This window comes from Marmota monax, unplaced genomic scaffold (assembly GCF_021218885.2).
Source record: "Marmota monax isolate L192 unplaced genomic scaffold, Marmota_monax_Labrador192_F-V1.1 WCK01_AAM20220418_F8-fsc00118, whole genome shotgun sequence".
Lineage (NCBI taxonomy): Eukaryota > Metazoa > Chordata > Mammalia > Rodentia > Sciuridae > Marmota > Marmota monax.
Genome location: NW_026695231.1, coordinates 7,750,618 through 7,770,109, shown reverse-complemented (window position 1 = coordinate 7,770,109; position 19,492 = coordinate 7,750,618).

Here is a 19,492-nt window from a genome sequence, read left to right as displayed (position 1 = left end):
ATGGTCAAGACATAGGGGAAGTGAGACAGAGAGAAGCTAAATCTTTGGACAGCACTGTTTTCAGAGGATGAAGCTTTTAAGTTGAGACTTGAACATGAAGGGGTGGGCGGACACAGGAGGAAACTGTATAGTAGGAGGAGCACATGTGATGACTTAAAGAAATTGAAGAATGAGAGAGAGTGTGGCATATCTGGAAAACTACCAGCAATTCAGCTTTATTAGAATGTTCCAGTTCATGGGCCTGTGGCAGGAATTGAGGCAGGATGGGTGCGTGGGGGACACCTAGGGATTTGGACAGCAGTAAATATGTTCAGATGGATGTTAGAACGGAAACTCTGACTGATCCAGGAAACAAGGAATGAGACCAAAGAAGGAATGACTGACTAGATGAGGCACAAATGCCCTAATTTCTGCTGAAGTAGATAACAAGAAGGACGGAGATGGATTTGTGGCTAGGGAAGATAGCAGATAGAATAAGCAAGAGGTGGTGAGGAAGGAACACTGAGACGAAGGGAGGGAAGGAGCCCAAGGTAACTCCAGCTCTCTGGCGTCGAAGTCTGGATTTGGGAGTGGGGGGTGCCATACATTCTCTGAGATAAAAAAACTCAAGAGGATAATATGGTCTGGGGAGAAAGCTAATGGTTCCTTGTCGTTGATTTCAGGCATTTATGAAACATCCAGGGGAAAAAGGCTATCTGGACTGGAACTTTCTGGGCTTCTACCTCCCTTTGTCTGTAACATGATGGGGATATATCTCTAAGATATTCACTCTAATACTGTATTTCCTAAATCCTTGCTGGTGTTGGGTTCCACAGCCAACCAAATGAGGGACTTTGCCATGATAGTATGAAGTTTCACCTATTCTCACCCACTAATACCCATCACCTAGCCAGCTCTGGTCTCATTCTACAATGTTGGGGCTAGGGATGATTTCAGGGGAATAAGGAAATTCCTTATCCTAACGTGTACAATTTACAGACCTAGCCTCATCACTTGAAAAGATTGAGGATCCATTGACTAGTCACCTACTCACTTGTTTACATTTATGTATTTATTTATTTGTTTGTTTGTTTCTGCACTGGGGATCAAATCAGGGGCCCACACATGTTAAACAAGGGCTCTCCCATGAGCTACATCTCTAGCACTTTTGTAAAATATATTGTATTTTGAGACAGGATCTTACTAAGTTGCTCATGCTGGCCTTAAATTTGCAATCCTCTTGCCTCAACCTATCCAGTAGCTGGGATTACAGGTTTGTGCCACTGTGCCCAGCTTTCCTTTTGTTTTCAATAATTAACTTATCTTTTTCTTGTTGATTTTATCTTTATAGCCCTCTGTAAAAGAAAAGAATTATCCTTTTAAGCTAAACAATAGTGGTGCAGCCTGTGATCACAACTACTTGACAGGCTTAGGCAGAAAGATCACAATTTCAAGGCCAGCCTCAGCAACTTAGCAAGTTCCTATCTGAAAATGAAAAATAAAAAGAATTGGAAATGTAGCTCAGAGATAAAGTGTCCCTGAATTCAATTCTCAACACCAAAAGATAAAGCAAAAAAAAAAAAAAAGAAAAGAAAAAGAAAATTATCTTTTTATCATATGTATTTCAGAGTCTTCTAATGTTCTTCCTTTACTTTGTAACATTTTAGCAACCTCTGCTTAAAAAGAAAGACTCTTTCTAGTGAATAAATAAGCCATTGTTGTATGCCTAGAACCACTACTGTATCCAAATAAAACTTTATTATTAGAATACTATCCCCCCCAAAAAAAGTAAGAAAGAATCCTAAAAAGCAAATATTATCCTTGCCCAGCCAGAAGAGACCTCATCAGGTGTATTAGTTAAGGCCACTCAGTAGTCTATCTGTCCTGGGGAGATAAACAAATAGATTATCAGGCTGTGATGATAATCAACCTTAAACTCATATAGAAAGGTTTGCATCAGGGGCTGGGGTTGTGGCTCAGTGGCAGAGTGCTTGCCTCACACATGAGAGGCACTGAGTTTGATCCGAAGCACTACTACATAAAAAAATAAATAAATAAATAAACAGGGGCTGGGGTTGTGGCTTAGAGGTAGAGCGCTTGCCTAGCATGTGTGAGGCCCTAGGTTCAATTCTCAGCACCATATAAAAATAAATACATAAAATAAAGGTATTGTGTCCAACTAAACTAAAAAGTAAATACAAACAAATAAACAAAATAAAAATATTAAACAACAAAAAAAAGATTTGCATCAGGGTAGGCTAAAATGTTACGACCTTAACCATTACCATAGGAATCAAGCCCTCACCTATCTATAAACTTTTAAACACATGGTCCAGACATGTTAGCTACTTAGTGTTCATAGTCAGAAATAGACAAACCAGCTTTACCCTTTCAAGGAAATGGTTACAGTTTTTCCTGGTTAACTGAATTAAATTCAGGATCAGAAGCACTTAAATATTTATCAAGCATATGTTCTGGCTCCCACATTCCCACAAAGGTGGGTATCTGACTCGACTCCTGAGAGGATCGCCAATGGCCCAGCAAGTGTTGAAACTGGGTAGAGCTGGGTACCCAGTGAGGACACTGTGAACGCCTGCCAGGTCCTCACAGCATGCATTTGCAGTAAACCCATACTCTTAGCATTTAATGCTTCGGAGTGAGAAAGTGGGCATTCTCTGACTACCGTGGTTGAAAGGCTAGTTTATCTTATCAATTAATAGTAGAGGTAGAACCCTTGTTTTCCAAGTCTTAACTACTAGCGTTTTATTTGGCCTATGCCCTGGAACATATTACCTGGTTCATACCAGCTTTAACCCTTGACATCTCCCAGACTATTCCTAGGAAATGGAACATTAGAAGACTCCTCCTCACCCTACATCTAGGTACTATTACAGCATAACACTACATACATGTCATTACAACATGACCTCTTGTCCTCAAACCCACCACTGTAACACTATCACACCTCAATTCCCAACTTCCACAACTTTTTTCTCTGATAGTTGAAACCTTTCCTGCTACCAATGGCTTCAGACTTACCCTTCCTCAGCTAAGATTATAGAATAAACCTTCCAGGCTGGGTCTAGAAGTTCTTTGGAGAAATACCTATTCTGTTTATAAATACTGCCCAGGTAGCAGAGCTGAGCTCTCTGAACCTCTTCTGATTCTGAGTGTTGCCTGGTTCATGAATGGTTCTTTGCTCAAAAAAGCTCTTATTCAATTTAGTTTATCTAAAACTTTTCTTATAGCAGGTGCAATCAATGGGATACTAGTTGGTTTCAATCTTAATGGTATTAAAAAGCAGCATTATCAGCCTTGCAGAAGAACATTGCAATTTCTAATATATTTGCAAACAGACATGTAGGTATAAAATGTACTTCATTTCATTTAATTCTGATACTTCTTCATTGATCAGATATTCATAGTGTTTTTTCCTCTAGACAGTTGGCAGGAAGGAGAGGGGTCATGCTTGCTCCCTCATCTCAGGTGAATTTCCAGACTTAGGTAACATTATCTCCCAGAAACCAACTTCATCCCTTTTTCTTTGAGTTTGGAGCAGGGGTGTCATGCCCAATTTGAATCTTTGTTGTCATAGAATGACATTAAGACAGTAAAAGCGAGTGAGACACATGCATAGATTACATAGATAAAGAAGGGCACATTTAAATATCTGTAAGATTGTGATTCTGTTAGTGAGGAAGAATTTGGAAAAAAAATCCAGAATAAAATCAAGCAGTGGATTGTTTTGGACTCAAGTCAAGTACTAAAGCAGAATATCTGTGGCTACATATTCCTCAGTAGAGAAAATCAACTTTTATGTACCTTGAACCAGGAAGGAAGGAAGATATAAAGTGGGTTTAAAAGTGGTAGACCATGCGCTTAGCATGCACAAGGCCTGGGTTCGATCCCCAGTACCAAAACAAACAAACAGGCAAAGTTGAAGTATATTTTTTAACTTGAAATTTCAAAGTAATTTGACATTCAGTGAGGTAGGGATTGAGGTTTGAAAGAAAGTTGGAAGTTGCCCTGTGGGGGAGGGGTTGTGCAGGGACCACCTGGGGGAGCTGGATGTCTCTGTAAAGTCCCCATTTAGGACTCGTCAAGGAAAATTCGTCACAGTTCAAAGTCTGTTTTTAGCCTTTTATGGTAGAAAGGCTAATTTTGCTGTGTCAACAGTTGCTTGGGCTCAGAAGCAGATGATTGAAACATCCATGCCATTTTATTCTTCCAGTGAGAAACATCTTTACATGCTCACAATATTTTCATTTCCTCCCAGTGGGAATTTGAACAGGGAGCCTAAGCCAGCTTAAGGGGCATTCCTTGTGTGTTAGTTGGGGGACTCCCTCCTGTTACAAGGAGATGAACACTGAGATTGTGTTAGAGTTGGGAGTTTGGGGTCTGTATATCCAGGAAGTAATGACTTGGTCATCAAAAGTGAGTCCCAGATTTCACTCAGAAGGACTCCAGGGGAACAAGTATGAGGGCTGATGTTCATGGAGTGAGCAGTGATCATTCAAACCTGCCATGTGCTAGACACTAGTATGTAGTCTATGATATGATTGAGGGAGACAGAATCTCTAACCTCAAGAAGTCAGTAGACTGCTAAGGCTGTCCATCAGCAAACAAGCAATTAGGTCACTACATGAGAAGAGTTGGAGGGGAAGAGCAGAGGGCCTTAGAAGCCCACCAGGCACCGGGGTGCAGAAGAGGAGGCCTGATTGATGAGAAACATTGTCAAAGGAAGAAGGGGCAGGCCAGGGTGACAGTATTTTGAGAAGCTAAATTCAATCCTGGCAAGAAAGTAGAGGGAAAGCTAAAAGAAAAGAGAAGATAGAGAAGGTAAACAAGCACAGAGGGTGGAAAGAATTACACTGTGTAAAGGAATGTGGACTTCAACCAGAAGATATAAAAAAAAAAAATGAGTAACGTTATTTGCTGATAAGAAGAGAAACTGGGTGGCTGGAAACATGAAAGAGATGGAAACTTTTCATTTGGACACATTTACACTTTTTAATCTTGAATTATGAAAACTATTATTCAAGAAACTGGGAAAAAAATTTTAAAATTATCTTAGCTACAATGAGTCTTGCAGTCAAGACTAGGTTCTAGGTTAGCGAAATAGCAAATATACCTCACCAGCTTCCAATCTACCAGATGTTTTCAAAGTTTTATAGCTAACACCTTTGCGTAGATTCCCAACGTCAAAAGATGAGTAAACAAATAATTATACAGAAGCGATTTAATAACTGTTTTATTAGAGCTCTGGGCTTGGGACTTTGAAAGCACAGATTGGGAGCTGGGCAACTTTCTCTGCCTGAAGACTGGAGGTAGGTAATATGTAAATGAGGTTTTGAAGAATGTATAAAAGCTTCAAAAATGGAAAAGAGGGAGAGCAACTCATCAAAGAAATATACAACTTTCTGAAAAGGCCTGTACTGTTTTGGAGGAAAAGAGAGTGGGCTTCTCTGATCCACAGGGAATAAATGGTAGAAGAGTCTAACAGGCATGATGAAGGCAAGTGTGCAGACTTTGAAAGCTGTTTCAAGGAGTATGAATTTCTAACATGTTCAGATATGCCATCTTGGACATTGGTATTCTGGAAGTTAGCAAATATATCTCTCTAACAAAATTGATTTTTTCCCCAAGTAGAAGAAAAATATTAACTTAATAGAAATCGTGTTTTCTAAATCTTGAGTTTCCCTTCCCATACTTTTTACTGAAATCTTCTAATTTCTGCTAGCTAATATAAGAAGTAAAAAATAAATAGATAAATCAGTATCTAGGAAGAAAACATAAATGAGAAAACTCGAGTGCAAGCGAATAGGCTTGGTATCTTTTTCTTCTTGTCAAATAGGTTCATGGCTGTGCTTTTTATAATGTTGTATTTGATATTTTTCTGTTACCAAGGTTGTTCCTCCTTTCTGTGTAGGGATGAACTGTTATCAGCGTTTCCTGATGGTTTGCAACAACAACAACAACAAATCAATGCTTCCTGAGGGTTTGCGACACAAACTCTGTCCCATGGCTTGTTTTATTTGGCTTAAATACCGTTGTTTCAATTGGGAAATGTCTAGCTTGTCTTGAGAAATCAAAATATCTGGCAATATGGAGTCTATATTCTGCAATGACAACAACCCAGTGGACGTGACTGGAGCCTGCAGGACTTAGGCTTCATCCCCCATGTGGTGAGCCCAGCCCCACCTCACGGAGTTGGTCCTGACCCCACTGGCTTTCTGGTTTCCCCCCCTGGGCTGGAATGGGGTTTCCCAGACAGTTGCTCCATGCTCCCACCAGGGGGCGCTGTGACCAGGGTTTTGGATGGAAGAGTCGGGAGGAGGTGCTTGGAGCTGCTTCCACCAGCAAAGGGAGAGGAAACCCTCCTTTCCTTCCTGGCGAATAAGTCCTAAGGAACAACTTCACGTGACCCAACCCAACGATGGGACGGGACTAAGAGCCATTTATAGGCCAAATATTTTGAAAGAGACTGAGGAGAAACAAAGCCACACCTCAGTCACTCTGGACGTGTGAATGATGCTTTGCAGTCTGCAAAGCTGGGTCAGACCGCGTGTCACCGGGGCCTCACAGCAATCCTGCGTCAGAAGTAGGGTATGGAGTCTCACCCACGTCCCCCCAGACACTTGGAGTTCCAGTCTCTCCTGAGAGCCCTCACCCAGCAAAAAAAAAAAAAGAGGCAGGTTCCCTGCACTGATCGCTTCCTTACACTGTCCTTTTTGGAGGAGGGAGACAAGAAGGAACAAAGACCCCAAAGAGAAAGGGCCAGGAATCTGTGCTAGGGAGGAAGGGAGCAAGGAATGAACAGGCCATTAATCAGGTGACCTTTGTAAGGTGCTCGTCCATGGGCTGGGGCTACCCCAGGAACAGAAAAAAAAATCTGTTTATATTTGTTATATAAATGGCCCAAGGAATTCGCTGTGTCTTTTCCCTGCATAAGGGTAGGGCGTTGGTATTCCTTTTATATCAGGCCCAAAGTTGCAGAGACTTGGACTGAAAACACTGAGGCTGGGGACTTTCTCACCTCTGGCCAACCTGTCCTGGATGCCCCCTGAACTCCTTCAGTGGCCGTGACCCCTCGCGTGCTTTGCGACTTTGATTTTGAAGATGTTATCAGCCAGGATGCAGAATCCTGCTTCCTTGCCCAGCCTTCAGTTGCTTTTTGGCTGTTTGTTTTCTTTGGCGGCTCTGGGGAGATTGGCTTTTCATCTCAGCAGCACGTGCCTGCTCAGAGTGAAGGAAGGAGGTTTTGGCAGGATATGGTTGTCTGGGAAGGGAAGAGAATCCTTGCTTGGGGTCATCCTTTCCAAAACATGCCCTATAAGTTAAATGCTTATTGATATTTTCCCTCCAGCCCAACTCCTTCCCAAGAAGAAAATATACAATGTCCCTTAACTCAAAACATCATTAGTGAATATAACCAGAAAATAATGACATACAAATTACTTACTCTAACACTTGTATCATAAGCACTGTCCTTTTATTTCTTAAATTGAGATACAATTCACGTAACATAAAATTCATCATTTTAAAGAACACAATACAGTGTTTTTTAGTACATTCACTGTATTGTGCAACCATCACTTCATATTGTTCCAGAGTATTTCCATTACTACAAATAGAAACCCCATACCTATTAGTACTCTGTCCCATGCAGTCCCACTCACTCCTACCATTATTCCCTAGCAACCACTTTTTGTCACTATGGATTTGCCTCTCCTGGACTTTTCATATAAATGAATCATGCAATGTGTGACTTTTTGTTTTTCATATTTTTCACTTAACGTTATCAGGTGCAAACATGTTGTAGCATGTAACTTCCATTCCCTTTTATGTCAGAATAATTGTTCATTGTATGCAAATAGTACTGTTGTTTATCCATTTCATCAGAAGACAGTCATTGAACCAGACACAGTGGCACACACCTATAATCTCAGTGGCTCAAGAGGCTGAGGCAGGAGGATCTCAAGTTCAAAGCCAGCCTCAGAAAAATGAGGCACTAAAGCAACTCAGGGAGGCCCTGTCTCTAAATAAAATACAAAATAAGGCTGGGGATGTGGTTCAGTGGCCTACTGCCCTTGAGTTCAATCTCTGGTAACCCCCACCAAAAAAAAAAAAAAAAAAAGAAGTCATTGAAATTGTTTTGAGGGCTATTATAATAATGTTATATTTGTGTAGAAGTTTTGTGACAACGTATGTTTCCAATTTTCTTGGGCATACACTAGCATAGACTTATAGGGTCATATTTTTTTCTTGTCCCAATTTAATAGACATTAGACCAAATTTAATACACTATGTAGGTGAACATACATTCAGAGAGGACTTATTCCATGGATATTTGCACATGCTGATGAAGAGATTCCAGGCAGTAACTTTCAGAATGCTGGATAGTTCATCCCTAGCCATGGAAATGAAAATGGAGCTGGGTAGGACAGTGGGCAGCATGGAGCAGATATGCATATGTCTTACCCTTACCAATTTAAGGACTGTGTTTGGGTGTTCAGAAGATGAGGAAGAGGTCTGAGAACATTCAATTGATGTCCACTGTTGAATGGGCAAGAAGAGGGTAGGCCTGCATTTCTTCTCTTCCCTGGAAGATTTCTGGGGTCTCTTGGGACATAGACCTCAGAGGACAGCTGTGATTGAGATAATGCCTTTACAAGTGTGTGAAGAATTGAGGAATTGTGGAGTGGGACTTTTCTCTAGATTTGCCCCTGTTTCATGTTAGCTTCCAAGTACACAGTGAAGCAGAACATTGTCCTTATCAACTGATTTTATTTTTAAAAATAGATTCAAGGCATTATGATAGGAATTCCATCAGCTGATTAGGAAGGTCATATTCAACACAGCTCTTCTATTGAATGATAGCTAGAGTTTACTGTTTTCATGGATGTGGAGTGGAAATATAGAACTTCACTCTTTTTAAGCACAGAGCAGGAACGCCAAATGTGGAATGTCAATACGAGACCATCTCAGTCCATCCTTGATCCGCCTGTGAAACATAACAGGAAATGAATTCATTCGAACGATGTGCTGAAGCATTTGTTGACATTAACAGAAAAAAATTTGGCTGATTTTAGATTAAAACTTCTAACAAAAGAGAATGTTCATGGGGTGGGGAATAAACCAAACTTTACAATTGTTACCATATAAAGAGTTTTTTGTGTGTGTGTGTGTGGCAAATATTACTTGTCAAATCAACTCTTTTGCTTCAGATAAGTCACTTGAACCTTTGAAAGTGTGAAAATCAACTTCTCGCTACCTTTTTCAGTGATCAGAAGAGGAAACCAACCAATTTAGTAATGCCTGCCCATCCTTTCTCTTCACGATCTTCCTTAGAATTCTCTATTAGTGTTGTTTATATTGACACATATGAAATATAACTTTTGCATTTATTTATGCAAGATTCCCTAGGCCAACTGTTACAACTCATGTATTGACCTCCTCATCCCTAATGCAGCAATATTCAGAGGTGGAATTTTCAGGAAGTGATTGGCTCATGAGGGCTCTGGCCTCATCAGTGGATTAATCTATGGATGCATTAATAATTTTATGGCATTATGGGGAGGTGGTGGAAATTTTAGGAGGTGGGGGTTAGTTGAAGGATGTTTTAGTCGGCTTTTTCTTTGCTGTGACCAAAAGACCCAACAAGAACAACATAGAGGAGGAAAAATTTATTTGGGGCTCATGGTTTCAGAGCTCTCAGTCCATAGATAGCTGATTCTACTGCTTTGGGCCCAAGATGAGTCAGACCATCACAGTGGAAGAGTGTGACAGAAGGAAAGCAACTCAGAACACAGCAACAAAGAAGCAGAGAGAACTCTGCAGACCAGGGACAAAACACATACCCCAAAGGCACACCCCCAATGACCTATCTCCTCCAATCACACCATACTCACCTACAATTGCTGCCCAGTTAATCAATATCAGGGAATTAATGCATGGATTAGGTTAAGACTCTCATAGCCCAATCATTCCAATTCTGAAGTTTCTTGTACTGTCTCACACATGAACTTTTGGGGGCCACCTCCTACCACAATAGAGGACGTAGGTTGCTGAGGGCATGCCCTGGAATAGTATTTTTTTGTGTTCTATGTCCACTCTTCCCGGCTGCCCTGAGCAGCCCCACACTCTTTTAGTATGATGTCAACCATGGACTGAAACCTCTGGATTCATGAGCCAAAATAAATCTTTTCTCCTCTAAGTTTTTTTTCTCAGGTATCTGTCATAGTGATAAAAAGTTGACTGATACAGTTACAAAATTAATCTGGGGGCATTTTTTTTCTCACTAGAAGTTTACAATCAAATGTATAAAACATATGTATAGGAATAAATATAATACAAAGTGGGAAGTATGAAAGTCATGTGGGTTAGAGAAGGTTATAGTAAGAAAATACAGGTCTTACCTATAGAAACCTTGGGAAAAGTTTACTATTTAAGCTTGGTTTAACATCATACAGATTCCACTTCTAGAATCCATTCATAGGATAACCAAATTGGTAGGAACTAGGAATCTAATGGTAAACAAGGCAGAAACAATCCTGCCTTCCAGGTGGCCCAAATCAATAGTTTTCTAAGTTTCTTTGGGCTAAACTTTTTGTGATATCCCCAGACCCCAAAGAAAAAGTGACTAGAAAGAAGAGTTTGGGGCACTATAATAATCATTGCTATAAAAGCATACTAAGTTTCCGGGAACTGTGGACTAGATAACTGAGATACTTACAAGAATGTTTTTGGCAACATTATTGGTGACCACCAAAAACAACCCAAATATCCATTCATAGAGGAATGGATAAATTGTGGTGTGTTCACACAGCAAATTAATGTACAGCAATAAAAATGAAAAACTATGGTTGTACCACTCCAAAGTGAATGACCCTTAAAAACAGTGAGATAAAGAATCCAGACGTTAAGATAACGTACACCGTATGATTCCATCCCTGTAAAGTTCAAAACCAAGAAACACTAAAGCATAATGTTAAGGTATACACAAGATGGCGGTAAAACTCTAGGGAGAAGCAAGCAAGTGTCCCCCGAACCATCAGGCCATGGTTTCCTTTAGAGAGGATAACAGGTGATGGGACTGGAAGGAGCATGAGGGACTTCTAGGGCTTAGCATGATCTTTTCTAAGTTGGTGACAGAAATATTTACTTTGTAATGATTTGCCCACTATACCATTATGTTTTCTGCAATCTGTGTATGTGTTGAGAAAAACTAAAATGAGGAACTCGTACCCATACCAGCCTAGAGACAGGATAGCAGAAGGGTGTTCAACACCCATCATGTTCTGGAGCATTGCACAAGCACTTAACAGGGCTGAACAACAGAAACCAAGAGGATCATGATCCCTTGGGTTGGGGCTCTGAGGCTACAAGAATGAGGGAAGAACCAGCTTCTCCTACCATGATAGAGGTTGAGATCCAATTGTAGTATGAAGAGACCCCCCCACACACCAGCTTCCAGCTCAATTCCAGCATTTGTGGCTGGGGGAGAACCAGCCCTTCACCTAGCATAACCAAAAATTGAGTTCCACTCTTTGCAAGAGCAGCAACAGGATCTATATCATCACTGGTGAATTCAGCCACCTCAGTGTTTTACCAGGATCAATGGCCTTCAGCCTCTCCTGAAGCCAGTCCATGAAGGTCTGTGGAAGTCTATCTCCTTCTCTGGCAGGGCTGTCTACAAGGAATCAGCCTCAGCTCTCATGTGTTATATTTCACAATTAAGGAAAAAGAAAAATGGAAAGGGAGACACGGTAGGCAGAAGAAACCCCCATCCTAATTCCCAGCACCTGTAAGTGTTACTTAGGTGGCAAAGGAGATTTATCAAATGTGATTCAGTTAAAGATCTTGAGATGGGGAGATTATTCTGGATTATTCAAGTGAGCCCAATGTAAGAATAGAATCTTGTAAGGGAACGAGGGAGGTAAAATAATCAGAGGAGATGGAATGGTGGCAGGAGAGACTGGACTGATGTGACTGCTAGATTTGAAAAATGGAAGAGGGCTACGAAGAAAGGAATGTATTTTTTTTTCCAGCCTCTAGAGGCTGGAAAAATAATACCTGAAGGGAATTTTAGGAAATTCCCAAATACATGAAAGTTGAGTAACACATTTCTAAAATAACAATGGGCCAAGGAAGAAATCATAAGGGAAATTAGAAAATATGTTCAGATGAAGGGAAACGAAAAGACAACATACCAAAAATCATTTGACCAAATTAAAGCAGAATTTAGGGGGAAAATGCTGAGAGACGTAAACGTCTGAAGCATCTCAAGTCAGTATCCTAACATTGTCCCTTAAGACATGAGAAAAAGGGGAACAAACTAAAACTAAAGGAAGCAGAAGGGAGGGAAAGATCAAGGTTAGAGCAGAAATAAATGAAATCGAGACAAGAGAAACAACAGAGAAAAGAAATGAAGACAAACGTTTGTTTTTTGAGATCAATAAAGTTGACAAACCTTTAGCCAGACTGACAAGAAAAAAACACTCATTTATAAAATCAGTCATGAAAGAAGAGACATCACTACTAATCTTACAGAAATGAAAGACTTACAAGAGAGTTCTATGAAAACTGTGTGCCAAGAAGTTAGATAAATTTAAGTGAAACTGGCAGATTCCTAGAAAGACAAAAACTGACTCAAGGAGAATTTTTAAAAATATAAGTAGACCTATAATAAGACTTTAAATTTAGTAATTACTTCCCACAGAGAAAAAAAACTTCACTGATAAATTCTCCAAAATACGTTGTCCTAAAGCCAATTTTTAGAAACTCCTCAAAAAATAGAAGAGAAGGGTACACTTCTTAACCCATTCTATGAGGTTAATGTTACCCTGATACCCAAACCAGAGGAATACACCACTATCACTTATGAAAATAGATGTGAAAATCTTCAATAAAATACTAGCAAACTATGTTGAATAACATGTGGCCATGTGGAATTATCCCAGGAGTATAGTTGTTTTAACATCCAAAAATCAGTTAATGTAATAATACACAATACTGATAAATCACAAAAAACACATGATCGTGTCCATAGATGCAAAAAATGCTTTGGACAAAAATCCAGTATCATTTCATGACAAAAATCCTCATCAGGGGCTGGAGTTGTGGCTCAGTGGTAGAACACTTGCCTAGCACATGTGAGGCACTGGGTTCGGTCCTCAGCACCACATACAAATAAAATTAATAAGATAAAGGTATTGTGTCCATCTACAAGTAAAAAAAAATTAAAAATCCTCATCAAACTAGGAATGGAAGAAAATTTCCTAAATCTGAATAACACCATCTATGAAAAAAAAAAATGTACTCACTGGTGAAAGACTGAATTCTTTCCTCCTTAAATAAGAATTAAGATAGAATGTCTGTTTTTATTGTTTTAATCCAACATTGTACTGAATGCTCTTGTCAGGACAGCTAGGCAAGAAAAAGAAATAAACAGCGTTCATATTGAAAGAAAAGAAGTAAAACTATTCACAGGTAACAAGATCTTACCTATAAAAAATCCTGAGTAATCCCTAAAAAACTACTAAACACAGTAAGTGAATTTAGAAAGGTAGCAGAATACAAAATCAATATACAAAAACAAATTTATTTATGTTTATATATTATCAAATGAACAGTCTATAAATGAAATTAAGAAAACAATTTCACTTACAAGAACATCAAAAAGAATCAAATATCTAGGAATAAAATTAACAAAAAAGTGCAAAGATTATAATTTGAAAACTACAAAATAACCGGACACAGTGGTGCCTGCCTGTAATCCCAGTAGCTCCAGAGGCTGGGGCAGGAGGATTGCAAATTCAAAGCTAGCTTCAGCAATTTAGCAAGACTCTGTCTCAAAATAAAAAATAAAAAGGACTAGGGATATGGCTCAATGATTGAATGCCCCTGGGTTCAGTCCCTGGTACAAAACTAAATTAAAAAGAAGGAAAGAAAGAAAACTGGCAAAACATTACTAAAAGAAATTAATAATGTAAATAAAAGGAAAAACAACCCATGCTTATGGATTTGAAGACTTAATATTTCTAAGATGACAATATTCACCAAATTGACCAAAGTTCAATGCTACCTCATCAAAAATCTCCAGCTGAGGCTGAGGTTGTGGCTCAGTGGTAGAGTGCTTGCCTAGCATGTGTGAGGTTCTGGTGTTTGATTCCCAGCACCACATATAAATAAATAAAATAAAGGTCCATTGACAACTAAAAAAAATGTTTGTTTGTTTGTTTTTAAATCTCAGCTAACTTTTTTTTGTGGAATTGACAAGTTAATCATAAAATTTATATAGAAATGCAAAGGACCAAAATAGTAAAACAATTATAAAAAACAAAGTTGGAGGATTCACACTTAATGATTTTAGAATTTAACCCAAAGCTATAGGTTCAAGGACATTTATGGTATTGGCATAAAGATAAGGCATATAGAGTCCACAAATAAACCCTGACATTCATATTCAATTGATTTTTTTTATATTGGAGATTGAATTCAGGCATGCTCAACCACTGAGCCACTTCCCCAGCTGTTTTTATTTTTTATATTAAGACAGGGTCTCTTAAGTTGCTTAGGTCCTTGATAAATTGCTGAGGCTCACTTTGAACTTGCAATCCTCCTCCCTCAGCCTCCTGAGCTGCTGGGATTACAGGCATATGCCACTGTACCAGGCTCAATTGATTTCTGACATGAGTCTCAAAACAATTTAATTTGGATAAAAGACAACAAATATACTCAACAAATGGTGTTGGAATAAATAGATATGACATTTAAATTTAAAGTGCATCACACAGGACTGGGGATGTGGCTTAACAATAGAGCACTTGCCTAGCATGCCTGAGGCCCTGGGTTTTATCCTCAGTACTACTAAAAAGGAAGGAAGGAAGGAAGGAAGGAAGGAAGGAAGGAAGGAAGGAAGGAAGGAAGGAAGGGAGGGAGGGAGGGAGGGAGGAAGGGAAGAAAGATAAAATGCACCATACAGAAATAATTTAACTCAGATGGATTACAGACCTACTGTAAAAGATAAAACTACAAAAACTCTTAGAGAAAAAGAGAATCATTTCTATAAAAATAGAAATCATGGCTTTGTTAAAATTAAAAACTCCTCCACTTCAAAGGATACCATCAAGAGATTGAAAGACAATCCACAGAATGAAAGATAATATTTTAAAAATACATATCTGATAAAGGATTTATGTCTGCAATAAATAAAGAACTGTCACAACTCCACAAGAAAAAGAAAAATAACTCAATTTAAAAACAAAGGAAGTGAATAGGTTTTACTCCAGAGAAGATACACAGATAAACAATACGCATAAGAATAAATGTACAACATTGTTAGTTAGCTATTGGAGAAATGCAAATACAAACCATACTAAGGTATTCCCTTATGCTGGGGAATAGCTATCAAAAAAAAAAAAGATAGATAATAAGCGTTGATGAAGAGGTAAGAGAAACTGGAACCCCGATGAGACCGTAAAATGGTTCAGTCACTGTGGGAAGCGGCTGGACAATTCCCTGAAATGTGAAATTTATGAACATGAAAATTCATTAATCGAAAGTTGAGAGGAGCTGGGTGTGTGGTCTTGCAGCTGGGTCCCATCATGCACAGAGACAGAAGGTATTGAAATGAGAAGGACGAGCTTAGAAAGTTTGGCTTTTGCCAAGGGGTTGTGTAAGAAAGCAATTGAAATTTAAGAACATATCAATTTTATAGGTTAAAATGGTTTCTTTTGTGCTAATTTGCACTTCTGTTATTAATGAGGATGTATCTGCAACCCTCTTTTTCCTTTCTAATGTATGAGTTCTATGTAAATTATTTAGTATGGATTCCATAATACACAAATGTGCATCTAGACATGTTAATATTTAACTCACCATTCTATCAGGATTTGAGGCAAGGATATGACATAGTACAGGAATCTAATTACATCATGACTTTTTTTTTTTTTTTTTTACAGAGATAGAACATTGTCCCAGCATAATTTATCAAGTAAACCACTCTTTTCTGCACAGATTTCAAGTGTCTCTTTTATCACATAAGCAGCAGCTCCAAGTCGAGGGCCTCCATCCTCTGGCTTCTCCAGCAACATAGCGCAACACAGTTTGGGAAGCATCTTGCAAGACCTATCCAGAAAGAACACTATCGCTTCAAAACAAGTGATAAGAGAAGACCACGGCACATGCCACACAATATAAGACTTTGCAGAAAACATCGAATGATGTGTTTGCCCCACAGTATCTCCAGGTGGTAGAATCACCATTATTTTTCACTTTCCTGTTTTCTTCCATTCAAGTCTTCTGTGAAAAATATTCAGAAGACAAACAATAAGCCGTTATAAAATGAAAACACTTCCCGGACTTTTATTTTATTTGTTTGTTTTTTTATGGTACTAGGGATTGATCCAACCCAGAGCCTTCCTTTCAGGACATTTAAACCCTTCATGTCTGGGTCCACCATGTAGCATTATTCTGGGTTCAGGGGCAGCTAGAGATGTGCAAAGTGGATCTGGGCTGGATTCAAGAGCAACCCTCTAGGATGTGACCTTCACATCCCCACTCAGTCCTGATCTACCTCAACTTTATTTCTATGGGTGTGGCATGTCCTTGTGGCTTCCCTTGTTGGGGGATTCCCCAAGAGAACCACCCTTTAATTGAATAACAACGTGTCAGGTGCAGGGAGTTTGGTAGAAGGTGCTGCAGGTATTTCCTCAGGGAGAAAGGAAGCCCACAGACCTCCTGATGGTCAGGCCAATCGCTCTTTGGAAGACATACAAAGTAGTTTTTTTTCTGAGTTTTGGAGAAATCAAGTGGGGGACCTTTAAAAAGAAGAGGGGTGCTAGTAGCAGGGAGCTGTCTGTGTAAAGCCCATCTGGACAACCAGTGTAAGGTCTATGTGTGGGAATTGGAGCAGAAAATGCATTTGGGTTCCACCTGGAGGGAAGGCATGACCAAGAAGGTGGGTGTGGAATCTGTTGGACCTAAGCAGTATTGGAGGGCCATGTGCACTTGTGAGGTTTCTCTGCCTCAGTTCTTCATTTAAACAATAAGGCTAATACATCTTTTTCTCTGGGATGTTACAAGGATTAAATGACAAGCTACCAAAATCTAACAGGGGCTGGATTTTTTTTCCCTTGTTTTTTTTTTTTTGTTTGTTTGGTTGTTTTAGTTATTCTTGACAGTAGAATCCATTTTGATATATTTCTATAAGCATGAAATATACCTTATTCCCTGTATTGTGAATGTACATGATGGTGAGATTCATTGTGGTATATTCATATATGTACATAGGAAAGTTAGGTCAGATTCATTCCACTTTCTTATTCCTATCTCCCCTCCCATCTCTTCACTCTCCTTTGACTAATCCACTGAACTTCCTTCTTCCCCTCTTTCCCCTTTATTGTGGGTTAACATGCACATATCAGAGAAAATATTTGACCTTTGTTTTTTTGGGATTGGCTTATTTCACTTAGCGTGATAGTCTCCAGATCCATCCATTTACTGGTGAATGTCATAAAGTCATTCTTCTTTATAGTTGAGTAATATTCCATTGTGTATACCACAATTTCATTATCCATTCATCTGTTGATGGGTTGGTTCCATAGCTTAGCCATTGTGCATGGAGATGCTATAAACATTGATGTGGCTACATCACTATAGTGTGCTTATTTTAACTCCTTTGTATATATAGGGAGGAGTGAGATAATTGGATCAAATGGTGGTTCCATTACTAGTTTTTGAAGGAATCTCCATACTGTTTTCCAGAGTGGTTACACTAATTTGCAGTCCCACCAACGAAGTATGAGTATACCCTTATCCCTATATCCTTGCTAATAGTTATTGTTACTTATATTGATAATTGTCGTTCTGGTTATAGTTAAGTGAAATCTTAGTGTAGTTTTTTGTTTTGTTTTGTTTCGTTTTGTACTCGGGATTGAACCCAGGGGTGCTTAACTACTAAGCCACATCTCCAGCCCTTTTTAATATTTTATTTAGAGATGGGGTCTCCCTTAGTTGGGTAGGGTCTCCCTAAGTTGCTAAGCTAAACTTGAAATCATGATCTTCCTGCCTCAGCCTCCTGAGCTTCTGGGATTACAGGCATGCACTACACCTCCTGGCTCAGTGTAGTTTTAATTTACATTTCTCTAATTACTAGAGATGTTGAACATATTTTGTCTATTTGTTGACCAATCATAGTTCTTCTTTTGAGACGTTTAGTTCCTTTACCCATTTATTATTTGGTGATGGTTTTGTTTGTTTGTTTTCATGTTAGAGCTTTTTTGAGTTCTTTGTATATCCTGAGAATTAATGCCTTATCTGAGGTGCAGGTGGCAAAGATTTTTCTCCCATTCTGTAGGCTCTCTCTTCATGCTCTTGATTGCTTCCTTTGTGGTGAAGGGGCTAGACTTTATGGAGCATGCATGGTGCTTTCCTGCACACTGCCCTGACTCATGTGCACATAAGACAAGACCCCTGTCCCCCTCAGGGCCCTGGAATGTGCATTAAGCAGACCCCAGTGCAGGAAGCTGTGTACAGTAAGTCTCTGCCTCCCTCATGGAAACCAAGGTCAGGCCAGCTTTGTGGTTGCCCAGGCTCCAAGGTAAAAATGACAGCACAGGAAACCCTGGGGCTTCTGCAGAAAACCCCTGGCGTTGGCCCTGCCCGTTGTTTTCCTGGCCCGGAATGGAGGCATTGTGCACACTAAACAAACAGCAGGCTTTTGGCCTTAAGCTCAAAAGGTTTTTCGGCCCCCTTCTGTTTCTCCCCCAGCTGGTGCCATCCCTGTGGCCCAGGTACACCCTGAGCAAGTTCTTGGGTGACTTTCTTGCCCGCAGCCTCATGCCCACATCAGCAAATCCTGGCATTTCTGTTCTATCCGCAGGACTCCAGCTGACCCTCTGTTTCCCATTAGCCCTGGCCACCAGCTGTCCCTCTGGGAGAACCTAATGGCCTTGTCCACTCTTCCCACTTCAGCAGTGCCCACCCCAGGCCTGTCCTGTCTCCACAGCAGCTAGGTGGGCCTTGTCCAACCGTGGTGTGGATCCCATTGCCTTCCCCCACCTGTCTAATGCCTGCCCTTCACGTCCCCTCAATGCCCAGCCTCAGGGGGCCCTTTTCTGCAGGGCTAGCTTCCCTGCTGGACTTGTCCCCACCCTCTCCCGACAGTGTGGGGCCCAGCCAGCCTGGCTTCCCTTTCTCCAACGATGCAGCCCTTCTGCCCTCCTGGAGGCCTCCTCGCTCCTGACCGCCCTGAGCAGCTCTGCCCCGCCTGGACGCCTGCACCCCAGCCACCATGTCCTCTGACAGGCCTCCCTGCCCACCACTGGAGGCTGGAGTCCCATCGTTTGCTTCCTCCACAGAGGTTGTCTGTTTGTCTTTTATCCTTGGTGTGTCCCTCACTATGAGGGCAAGGGGCAGGCACCACGACCTTGGTTACTGTGCAGTGCCGGGGTTGGGTGCAGAGTAGATGCTCATTAACACTTGCTGAATAACCCAGGGACGAAATAAG